Below are 12,406 nucleotides of genomic sequence, written 5' to 3'. Positions count from 1 at the left end.
ATACTAAGAACCTGCTTCCTGTCCTAGGGAAGCCCCTGGTCCAGCCCACCCCGAGTCTGACTCACCGGACACAGGGCATGAGTCACACTCCCTCTTCCCCTGGTTGTGGTGGCTGAGCCACCAGTCCACCAGGGAACTACACTAACATAAACCAGACTCAACCACAGCGAAGAGGATGGAGATAGAGGAAGCAGAGAGACAGTGGGAAAGAGCTTGAGACTGGAGGAAGGAAACAGGGCAGGGAAGGAAACTCGGGACCAAGGAACTTGTCTTGTTCTTCCAGAGAGACGCCTCCCGTCTCCCTTTCAGGGCCAGAGGCTGATGTGGAAGGGACTCTGACTCTCTCAAAAGGGCCAGCTGATGTCTAGAATGTGTAAGCTGTAGAGAGCTATAAGGTCAGTATTTGGGTGTAGGTGATTCACAGTCTGATGTGAAATTCTACCATTAGAGAGTCACTTCTTTAGCTATCGCTAAGAATCCCATTTACTAACACTAGAAAAGGATAAATCATGAAGCCTTATTCACAATGAATACCTTGACCCAGTGAGTTTGTTAGAATCACAGAATCAGAATTTAATTCTTAAATCATCTAATCCAGTAAACTCATTTTATAAATGAGGACCCCAAAGCCCAGATAAATAAAATGACTTGTCCGCAGTCCCACAGCCAGTTAGTGGCAAAGCCAGGACCAGAATACAAGCTAACCACGTAAGGCTTGCTCCTGGCAAATGCAGGGGCGCTTCCCCCAGCAGTGTCCTGCATCAGAGCAGGACTGCAGTGAGGGAGTGACTGTCTGCAAAACCAGAAAAGACTTTAAACAATGTTTTCTATATTTTTTCTGATCATAAAAATAATCTGTGCTCGTTATAGAAAGTTTAGAAAATACCCAAAAGGATAAAACCACTCAAATCCCATCACCTAGACAGATGATGAGTATTTTTACATGCACATATATTTTTATTAAATTTTATTTTAAAAATTTAAACCCTTCCTTTTCCATTTGTCATAGCTAATAAGCATCTCATCAAATCATTAAAAACAATTCAAAAACATAACTTTAATGGCTGCATAATATTTCATCATGCCTATTTCATAATGTATTTATTTGATCATTTCCATTTAGGTTGAATTTCCTGTTTCACTGTGTAAATGATGCTATGATAAATATCTCTAGACATAAAGATTTTGCTACATCCCTGATTATTTCAGATAAATATCTAAGGCTTAATTTTAGGTTAAAGCATATAAATTTTTAAAATTCTTGACACATGTTGCCAAACTGCCTTCTAGAAATGTACCACATTTCTAGGAGGAGCTAAGAGTGCAGGCAACAGGAAAAGTTGGAAGAGAAATTCTGCCCAAACCTTGGCTTTGCCCAAGGCCATCAAATTGCCCTCTTACAGTGAGAAACATATTCATTCATTCATCCATCAATTCATTCATTCACTCGCTGGAGCAGGAGACTCATATTGAGTGTATCCTGTGTACAAGGCACAAACCAGTTGCCATGGGAAATACACAAGCCCTGCCCCCAGGCCTCACCCATCAGTGTAAACAAGGTATCATTTTGATTAACCACAAATATTTCCCTGGTCTGCCGCAGCTGACCCGGCAGGCCCACCAGCACATAGTGAATGCAGTGTTCCAGATCATTGCCCCTCACGCTGTCTGTGGTGACGACCAGCGATTTTCATTTCCTCTGAGTCATAGACAATTGTGTGGTCCTACTTGCATGACTAGAATGGCCTCCACCACATGCAACTTACCAGAGCCTTCTACATCACCTAAACTAGTCTGTATTCTGTTCAGCGAAATAAGGCTATTTCGCTTTAGCTTGAATGTCATGGCAGTGTCCACCTGCCATAAGTTCCCAAACTTACTCTCAGTTTCTTTTCTTATCTACCAAACAAATCACTCTCAAAAATCATTGCTCTAGAGCATGGGTCCTGGAATCTAAAGCATGGCTTTAAATCCTATTTCTGTCACTGCATGACCTTTGGCAAGTTACGTATCTTCTCTGATCCTTATTTTCCTCATCTATAAAATGGGGTAATAATCGTACCTACCTCACAGGGTTATTAGACAAAACAAGTGAGATCATGAAGGTAAACTGTGTGGTTCAGTGCCTGGTACGTAGTAAGGACACAATAAATTCTCTCTGTTCCACTTGATCCCAACCCTGTGAGGTTAGTAGATGGAGTCTTGGTAATAAATACCTCCAGAGCTATGGATAAGATACAAAAGATGGGCAGGGAGTAGAGTAGGGAGTTTTTATTTACTGTATTCCTACTATGTGCCAAAGACTTAATGTTTACTATCTCATTTAAGCCTCAAAATTTCCCTGTGAACTAAGTATTATACCCATTCTGTAGATGGAAAAGAAGATTCAGAGAAGGTAAATAACTTGGACAAGATCACACAGCTAGTGTGTGGCTGAGTCCAGGTTATAATCTAGACCTGTCTGATTCCAAGCCTTTTGCTTTTCACCACTTCATACTGTCTCCTTTGGCCAAAGGATGTTCTCTCTTCCTTAGAAGGAATCCCCTTGGCCTAAGTCAGGGTCCCACTGTGGGAGATTGCATTACTGTTCCTGATTATTCACTGCCCTATCCTTGTGATAGAATCATGCGTCCCTGCTCCAAGTCACACGCAAGAGACTTGGGATGGGTCACGTGACCTGCTTTGCCCAATGAAACGTCAGCTGCGTATCCCAGCAGCCGCTTTAAGCACCATCACTTGGTTCCACCATTGCTCTTTCCCTGTGCCACAGCCCAGCATGACCCAGAGAGGGGCTGTTCCTACAGCTTGGACCCATTAATGAAGACAACTTGGGAAGGGAGCTGCAGCCAGACTGAGTGAGAAGTAAGCCTTTGTTGTTGTAATTACTGAGGTTTGAAGGGAGGGGTTGCTTGTTACCATGGTGTAACTTAGTGAAAACTGATACACCCACCTCTCTATCCCAGCTGCCCACTCTCACCATGATGGATGCTACAGGGCAATGCCAAAAGAACTACATGACTCGGAACCTCTCCCAGACATGAAGGGGTGGAGTGCCCTCTCATTAACACCCTGGAACTCACCTCCCTTTTCCACTGGAAAGGCTGGAACACCTTGAGAGGGGTGTCACTCCCTCCAGGGTGCTCAGCCAGCCTTTGGTGGAGGAGAGCCCAGACTCCCTGCCACCAGTACCAGCAAGCCTGTGTAGCCCCCAGAACCCAGTCCTGAAGGAGAAATGCCCATTGGCAGCTGTCTCACTTCCAGGTGGTGGGGGGTGGAGCAGGACACCTAGCATGACTCAGCTGTGCTCACAGGCAGAGCTGGACCTGTTTAATGTAGATAAGGGCCCTCCCCTCCTCCTCTTCCCCCTTCCTTCCTCTTCCCTCCTTCACTCCCTTCCCTAAACGTTATTCCTGGAGGTTAGGCTTTCTTTTTGTTTATCCTGTGTGGGTAATAAAGAAAGGGGCGGAACCTTGGCCTGGGAATGTCTGAGGAACCCCACAGGAAGTGAGTGGCCATGGCGCCATGTTTGGCCAAGATGTATCACATCCACTCTCCAGGCCTCAGAGACTCCATTGGCCAGTCATCAGAAACACCTGCAAGGCTTTCACCAACCCCACCCAGGTCCATGGCTCACAGCAGTGCAGGCTTTGTTCTGCATAAAGCGGGCAAATGGGGCCGAGGGCAATGTGTGTCCCTCAGTCCAAGATCTCCGAGCCCCCGGGGCTGCACTCCTAAGGGGAAGGCGTTTCTTCACCTGAAGGCTCCATCCACTTGCCAAGCCACATCCCAGCAGGGCACATCTGCTCAGAGTGGGCACCTTTTTTCTACTTCATACAAAAGTAGCAGGGGCCATCTCCAGGAGATTCTGATGTGTGTGGACTGGAGAATCCTAATTTTAGAAATCTCTGCAGGTGAGGAAAAGCTCTGAAGTTATGTCGGCTCTGGGAACCTCGGCCCTGGAAAATCACTAAGTTTCTCAGCCCTCCCATCAGCAGGACCCTCTCCACTCCAGCAGCCATGGGTGCCAGCTGCAGGTCAGCGCCCTTGCTGATGCAGAGCCCCAACTAGACGCTGCCCCAGGGAGTCTCTGGCCTCTCCCGGGTGCTGTGAATGGCTCGAGCTGAATTCAGGTGAGCCACCTCCAGCCTGGCCTCCCGCCTGCACTCATGCGGGCACAAAAGCCGCCGGCCCCACGCACCCAGCTCCGCCCCGGGAGGGGTTCTCTGATGCCGGTGAAGGCAGCCCCAACCATCTCCAACGCAGAGCTGTGAGCTTAAAGGTACCAGAGGGGTACAGGGTTGCTGCCAGCTTCCTAGGGTTAAAAATGATAAGAGATGGTGAAAGGATTGAATTCTGATTCTGATCAATTAGGCTCTTTTTTGGCGTACCCTGTACCGAGCTGCTCTAACCAGAAATCCCCAGGACTGGAGCCTGGCTCTTCTAAGCGCCCCACGCGCGCCTGCGGAACAGCGCGGACGGGCACCGAACCGGTGGGGGAAGCGCCAGCTAACCGAGACTTCTCACTTTCCCCTCACTTTCACTTTTCACTTTTCTCACCTGAGGCACGCATATCAGAGCCGTGCGACTGCGGAATCAGTACCTGGGAGCGCGTGCCTCCTTAAATTCTGTGCCCTCCTCTCCTTGGCGCCGCCGTCCTAGTCCCACCCCAGTCCGTCAGTGTAACGTCTGAATTAGCTGACGCTGCTGACAGTCTGTGCGGGGGGCCTGCCCACGCTGTTCTAGGATCTGGGGCCCTTAGAAGCCCACTTCCCAGAAGCAAGGTGAATCTCCCCTCACTTGATGATCAGAAATTGAGGTCTTTCCTGTTTCCAGTAAATGCGGACATGGAAGGAAATAGCAGACGACAGCGATTGAGATTGCAGGCTCTGGATCTGATCTTGATAAAAGCGCAGATCTGACTCCGGAGGGCTGTGCCGGGCCTGGGACTCTGCATTTCTGACTAGCTCTCAGATGATGCTAGCTATTGTCGTCGGTCAGGGACCACAACTGTCAGTTACTCAGCTACTCTAGAGGGGAGACCGGCAACATAATTTGCAGGGCCCAATACCAAATGAAAAGGTGGGCTCCTGGTTCAAAAATTAAGAATTTCAAGACATTGACAGCTAGGTATTAAAACAATTGCTGGGCCCTTTGCCACTTAACCTGAGCCTCATAGGGTTGTTTGGAGGATTAAAGCTTAGCTATGTAAAGCACTTAGAAAGCACCTGTGCCTGGTCAACCCTTGATAATGTTAGTGATCATTATTGCCCAGCCCCAAACAGCCTCGTCCTGAAAACATGAACTATCAGTCTGAGAGCTTACGTAGACCAACCTTCACTTTACAGGGGAGGAAATGGAGCCCCATAGCAGGAGCTCAAAGAATAACGGTTGGGTGGACGGGTGACTCGGGTCTCCAGACACCAGGCTAGGGCTCTTCCTTCTGGATTGTCTCCTCAGTGGGGAAAAAAGAGTGCTAACAAGAAGTAGGTAACATTGCATCTCTCAGAAATGCTGGGGACAGCTTGAGACTGGATGGGTGAGTGTTGGCCCTATATGAACACAGTGCTAACCATTGCATCACTCACCCGTTGGACTTCTAGAGATGTATCTTCTGAGCCCGTTGGTAAGAGCATGGAATTAGGCAGGAACTGCAGAGATGCTGTCAAACACGCCCTCTGAAACAGATCCAGACTGCTGTGCTTTATGGGTTTGTGGTCTGCTTTTCCTAGTTTCTCTCTCTCCTCCCTTATTACCGGCTGCCACTTCTCTTGCTGTCAGGGTGCCCATCTCCAGCGGCTACTCTATAAATTGCCTACAATCTGATTAGACTCAGACAACTAACCCGGGTTATTAGATGGTGCTTAAGAAAAGGGATAAATGGCGTCCAGAAGCATTAGTGCTGTCATCATGTGATATCTGTTTCAGCTTCTCCAGGCTTTTCCTCCTTCACCTGATTTCTGTTTCTGTACTTTGTTTTGCATATGAGTGAGGTTGCCAGATACTGAATTCTGGATGAATGAGATATCAACATAGCAATAAGGAAATTGATACCAGAAAAACTGCAGGTTTTAAACATTACTGCCACTGTTACAATTTTAGTTGTCATTATTAGGATAAAAAGACCGACAGTGAGTTTCTGAGGTCATTCTGACAACCAGACCTGCTCGTCACTTCCTATGACAAGACAGGGTACTCCGTGCTAAGAGGGCAGTTGTGCCTTCTCTTTCTAGAGGCCACCACCAGGCAGCTTATATTGAGGACAGTCCTGGATCCCTCATGGCACTTTTCCAGGGATGGGGACACGCTATGGCCAGAGATGTGAAGATGCGGTGGTGAGCTATCCAGCCCTCAGCTTTGTGTCCACCCCAAACCAGGACACAGATCATGGCCACCTCCTCCCTCCCTCCCTCTCTCCCTCTTACCCCTCGTGGTGTCTCTTGATTGGCTTAGGAAGGGAAAAGTGGGGGAGGCTCAGGGGTCAGCCCAGTCAGGCAGGCAGCCCCAAGGACTGGGCAAGGCAATTGTCCTCCTCCCAGAATGGTCCTCCCCACTTCCCTCTCTAGCATATGACCCTGCCTGTCGCAGACCCACCCCAGCTACTGAAGCCCCCTTCAGCTACTCCCAGACAGAGCTGTGGCTCAGCGCTGTGGGTAACCACAGCTTACTAGTAATAATAATAGCTGACATATTTAGGGTACCGTGCTAAGTGGTCCATTAATCCCAACGGACCTGTGGGGTAGCTGCTGTTTTTCTCTGCATGTACAGGTAGAGAAACGGAAGTAACTTGCCAAGGTGATACAGGTCTGACTCCAACTCTGGGCTCGTAACCTCAGAGGTGCAGTGAGGTAGTGTATTGTATTCTACGGAGGTGGTCTCCCAAGGAATGGAGCAGCACAGAGGCCTGGTGCTCCAAAGACTTCTCTTTTTTTATCACTTTCTTTCTTTTTTTAAACGTGTAATATTTTATTTTATCTATTTTTAGCTGCGCTGCTCTGCACACGGGATCTTAGTTCCCCGACCAGGGATTGAACCTGTGCCCCATGCAGTGGAAGCACAGAGTCCCAACTACCGGCCTGCCAGGGAAATCCCTCCAGTGACTTCTTTTTTTAAACATCTTTATTGGAGTATAATTGCTTTACAATGGTGTGTTGGTTTCTGCTGTATAACAAGGTGAATCAGCTATACGTATACATATATCCCCATATCTCCTCCCTCTTGCGTCTCCCTCCAGTGACTTCTGAATGAATAACAGAATGCAGGGGATGGAGGCATTTTGGAGGACAGGTAACTCTGTAGCACAATCCCAGGGAGCTGCCTGGTCTGCAGGCGTGAAATGCTCTGGGGTGCCTTGAGGTGCTTCTCCTTGTGGTTGTGGCCTGCTCAGTACATTGCTGCCTCCTGGAAGTGGACTTGGGTAGGAAGCCTGTCACCTATGATGTCAGGGTCTCTGGGAAGTAGGCCTGGTGGGGAACAGTCCATATTTCCCTGAAGACCATGGTCAACTTGAGAGGATGCAGTGCTTGTGTGTGAGACCCAGAGGCAACCAGGGAGGGCAGACCTGGGGTGGGTCAGCCCAGCCCTAGGACCTGGGATGACTCAGTCCCCTCCTCATGTGTCCTTTTTGGAGCAGACTCTTGGGAAGTGTATTTGTTTTACCCTCCGGCTCCTTGTCGTAGCCCCTGAATCAAGGTAGCTATCCGAGTTACATGTCCCTGTGCCCCAAGGGCTGCACATTTGCATATCGTAGCCTCACACCTTCTTCCCCTTCTGCCTTAGAATTAACACCAAGAGGTCCTTCCTCCTGGGGTCCGAGTCAGGACTGGGTTCCAGGGTGGGGACCTCCTCGCTGCCCCCAGCCTTGCTGTCTCACAGATGGGGCAGGTTTGAGACCTCTGTGGTGGGCTCTCATTCTGCGACTTTACCCACCAGCTCAAGCCCTGCAAGTGGTGTCACTGAGCTCATCTTAAAAGTCTGAGGGCTGGACACCTGGCCTGTCCACCACCCATACACACATGCATGTGCGCGCGTGCACACACACACACACACAAAGACACAATCGCACGCATGTAGTACTTCTCTAACCACCAGCTGGTCCCAGTCTGTGTCTTGGTCCAGGAGTGGGATGACAAGTAAAATAAGCAGACCTCCTGTTTACACATGGTCCTTTTCTCCAAGCCAGCGTTATCCAATAGAACTTTCTTTTCTGATGGAAATGTTTTATATCTGCCCTGTCCAATACCACTAATGGCTATTGAGCGCTTAAAATGTGGCTAGGGTGTGGAACTGAAGTTTGCATTTTATTTCAGTTAGAATTAGGTAGCCACACGTAACCAGTGGCTAGCAAATTGGACCATGCAGATCTTGACTTACAGGGGTCATCTTGCTTTCCAAAGAAAAACTCAGGACCCAGGGCCCAATACACGGGAGTGGACACGTAGGGCAAAATATTTGAAATTGAGACTGAATGCTAATTCCTGGACACTAGATTTGTGCTTGAGCCCTAGCTTAGGTTTAAAAATCTCCTCTCTCTCCTTCTTTTATACATTTTTATTTCTAATCCTCACAGAAACTCTGTAAAGAAGATAATCTTACTCCCTTTTTGCAGATGAGGCAAGTGTGGCTCAGAAAGCTTAGTGATGGCCCAGGTCACGCCCCAGAGCTGTCTAGTTCCAAAGCCAGCCGCCTCCCACTGGGCCACACTGCCGCTCCTTAGGCCTTTTGAAGTCAGTTCTTCAGAGGGTGGCCCAGCCCTCCCCCAAAGCCCCGGGCACAGTTGCAGTGAGAAACCTGGGTGCAGAGACCTCTGAGTTCCGTGGCGGAGGAGAAGTTACTGGTGTATCCAGGAAGGGAAGGGAGCAGCCGGCCCACCCTGAGAGCCCGAACTGCACCCCAGGCATCTCCCATGCAGAGCCCACTGGTGGCTTATGGAGGAGGGTGTGTGGGAGGTGCCAGGTCCAGGGCCTGCCTCCTGCCTAAAATTTGCTTGCTGTCTGAATTCCAACAGTGACAGGCTGGTTTTCTCTCTCAATATCTCATTCACTTGCTCTCTCACTCTTTTTTTTTTTATATATAAATTTATTTATTTTTTTTTATGGCTGTGTTGGGTCTTCGTTTCTGTGCAAGGGCTTTCTCTAGTTGTGGCAAGCAGGGGCCACTCTTCATCGCGGTGCGCGGGCCTCTCACTATTGCGGCCTCTCTTGTTGCGGAGCACAGGCTCCAGACGCGCAGGCTCAGTAGTTGTGGCTCACGGGCCCAGTTGCTCCGCGGCATGTGGGATCTTCCCAGACCAGGGCTCGAACCCGTGTCCCCTGCATTGGCAGGCAGATTCTCAACCACTGCGCCATCAGGGAAGCCCTCTCACTCTTTTTTAAGAAGAAAATATAGGAGAAATTCTTTGATAGATTGGTTTTTGGGGAGGCAAAGGGGGTTTTGATAGGGAGGAGGGTCATTTGAAGGGTGGGGTTAGAGGGAAAGGCAGGTCTGGGTGGAGTTCCAGAATGTGCAAACTTTAGTCAAAGAGCCTTGAGGACACAGGGTTCCTGAAGGGCAGTGTGGGATGAGCAAAGAAGCAGGGGGTATCATGGGGAACACTGGTAGGCCAGATTTGGGGAGACACTGAAGGCAAACTTTTCAACCCACTTAAACTCTAGTCTGCTTCTCTCAGAGCTCTTAAACCAGCCTGGTTCCCTCCTGCCCCAGGGCCTTTGCATGCACTGCTCCCAGTATCCCCAGCCCTCACTAGCTTCGGCCTGGTTCACCCGTCCCCTTCCTCCTTCAGCTCCTAGCTTATAGATAGATAGATTGCTTTCTCAGGGAGGTCTTTCCAGCTTCCAGGCTTTGTTGTATGTATTGTATTGTAGGTTCTCACAGCATCTGTTCGTTTCCTCCATGTTAGAAGCTTAGCTCAGCTTCTAATTATTTACTTGTTAGGATTACTATTTGGTTAATGTCTTACTCCCTCATTGGATTCTAAACCTCATGAGAACTGGGACCGTGTGTGGTTTTGCTCTTGATTCTAGCCTCAGCAACTTAACCCTGATGCCCGGGACGTAGGTGCCACTCTATAAATATTGGCTGAAAAAGTTAAACAAAGGTGACGTTGGCCCATCTACCACAGGATTTTCTGCCCCTTTCCACGAAGAACTTGGGTTTGCCCAGACTGGTCACTAGAACTGTGATTTGTCCATCCCCAAATCCCCCTTAATTTTCTTCTCTCATTCAGGGAAGAAAATGTGTATTGGTTATAATGCTTTGGGCTACAAGTAACCAAAAAGTCAACTAACAGTAGCTTAAACCCTAGGGGGATGTTTTTATTTACTTAACAAAAAGTCTGGAGATAGATGGTTTCAGACTTGATTCAATGGCTTAATGCTGCCATCAAAAACCAGGCTTTTCCCATTTTTCTGCCCTATCATCTTCAGTGTGTTTGCAGCAACAAACATCACATTCATTCAAAAGTGTCCCAAGCTGGAAGGAAAGAGACAAAAAGGGATTGGGAGCATATTGTTTCCAAGACTGAATTTAAAAAATTAAGCGACCATCTGTATAAACCTCTAGGATAGTACTTACGACAAGGCTTTATAGTTCTTTCTTTTTTTTAATTTTTAAAATTTTTATTTATTTTTGTCTGCCTTGGGTCTTCATTGCTGCGTGCGGGCTTTCTCTAGTTGCGGTGAGCGGAGGCTACTCTACGATGCGGTGCGCGGGCTTCTCATTGCAGTGGCTTCTCTTTGTTGCAGAGCATGGACTCTACACGCGCGGACTTCAGTAGTTGTGGCACACGGGCTCAGTAGTTGTGGCACACGGGCTTAGTTGCTCCGCAGCACGTGGGATCTTCCCGGACCAGGTCTCCCCGTGTCTCCTGCATTGGCAGGCGGATTCTTAACCACTGCGCCACCAGGGAAGTCCCTGTAGTTCTTTCCTGACCTATGACCACCCCTCCCCAGTCTCCTCCCCAACCAGCTTCTTCGTAAGAGAGATTGTACTATAGGAATTTCCTCTACCAGCCCCTAGCACAGTCCGGGCACCCTTGGTGCTCACAGAATGGGGAGCCCTTAAGGGGGCCAAGACTGAGAGGTGGGGAGGGCCACAGAGTGGGGAGAGGCTGTGCCCATTGCCAGACAGATGGGCTGTGCCCATTGCCAGACTGGGGAAAGTGGGGTAGCCCAGGAAAGAGGAAGCGGGAAGTCTGAGACAAGACTGGAGAGAGTTGTGGCAATATTGGCACAGTCAGAGGGAGCTGCAAAAAAGGGAAGAGTGTGGATAACGAGCTTGTGCTGATGCAGCTACCTTTAGGTCCCAAGTGTTTCTTCCATCTCAGGGGGTGTTGTTTCCCCCCAGAGAGGGCAAGTGTGTGGCTGTCACCCTACTCGGAAGCATCCAAGTGCAAGTGAGCCCTTGGTGGGTGTTTCTGATGGCTCCTGCAATAGTTGGAGGAATTCAAGGATTTTAAATCCCTCTCTTTCTTCTCACCTATTATGGTCCAATGAAACTGAATGCTCAACACCAGGCAGGGGAGAGAAGCTGAAATATTAGGGGTCGTAAAGAGAGAAGGAAGTAGAACCAACCCCCTCCACCCCCATCTTCCCTCTCACGTCCATTCTCAGCATCCTACATCCTCCCCATTTCTTGGGCCCCAGACTGCTGAGGCTTCCATGGGGGGCAAAGCTCACGGAGTCAGGCTGGCTCTCAGGGTGCCATTGGATCAGGAAAGCCATGCCCACTGCTGTGATCCCATCATGTGCTTGGGAGTCGGTCCCCCCGTGGTCCTAGCCCAGCTCTTGTCCATCAGAGCAGACCCAGCTCCCCTCCATTGCATCCTCCCCTCTCATTGCCTTAATTCTTCCCAGGTCTCACTTTGAGGGGAAGGATGTCATCCCAACTGGCTCAACTGCTTTGCCTTGCCTGGGGAAACAAAGTTTAATACGCAGAATGAAACCATTTTAATGGCTGGCTTATGCTGCCCCAAACAAGACATCGGTAAGTGGTTTCTCAAAATAACACATCCAAAACCAAAACACATACCACATCAAACATTTAAAATATTCAGTATGACTCTCAGATTACCTTTTCCTGCGGAAAGATAATCAGCAATGGCCTCTAGGGCACTCCACACAAGGGAGAATACTGTTGGATCTGAGAGCATCTTGGCCGAGCTCCTGAGGAGGGAAGAGGATCTGAACCTCACCCTTGGGGTTTTCAATGATCTCAGCAGAGTTAGGAGCCAAAGACGAGGGATCATGGCTGTGAGACCTTTGAAAGTATGGGAACCTCTGTAATTTGCCCTGTTGGAGGTTTCATTATCTGCTACCCCCTTCACTCTGGGGACAATCGGTAAGCCCCTCAAACGGCAGCAGAGAAAGGACAGGATATGTGCTGGTTTGGGGGGGGTAGCATGGATGGAGTC

The sequence above is a fragment of the Leucopleurus acutus genome (genome assembly GCF_964270905.1).
Source record: "Leucopleurus acutus genome assembly, chromosome: 1".
Taxonomy (NCBI): Eukaryota; Metazoa; Chordata; class Mammalia; order Artiodactyla; family Delphinidae; genus Leucopleurus; species Leucopleurus acutus.
This window is presented reverse-complemented; position numbering follows the sequence as displayed.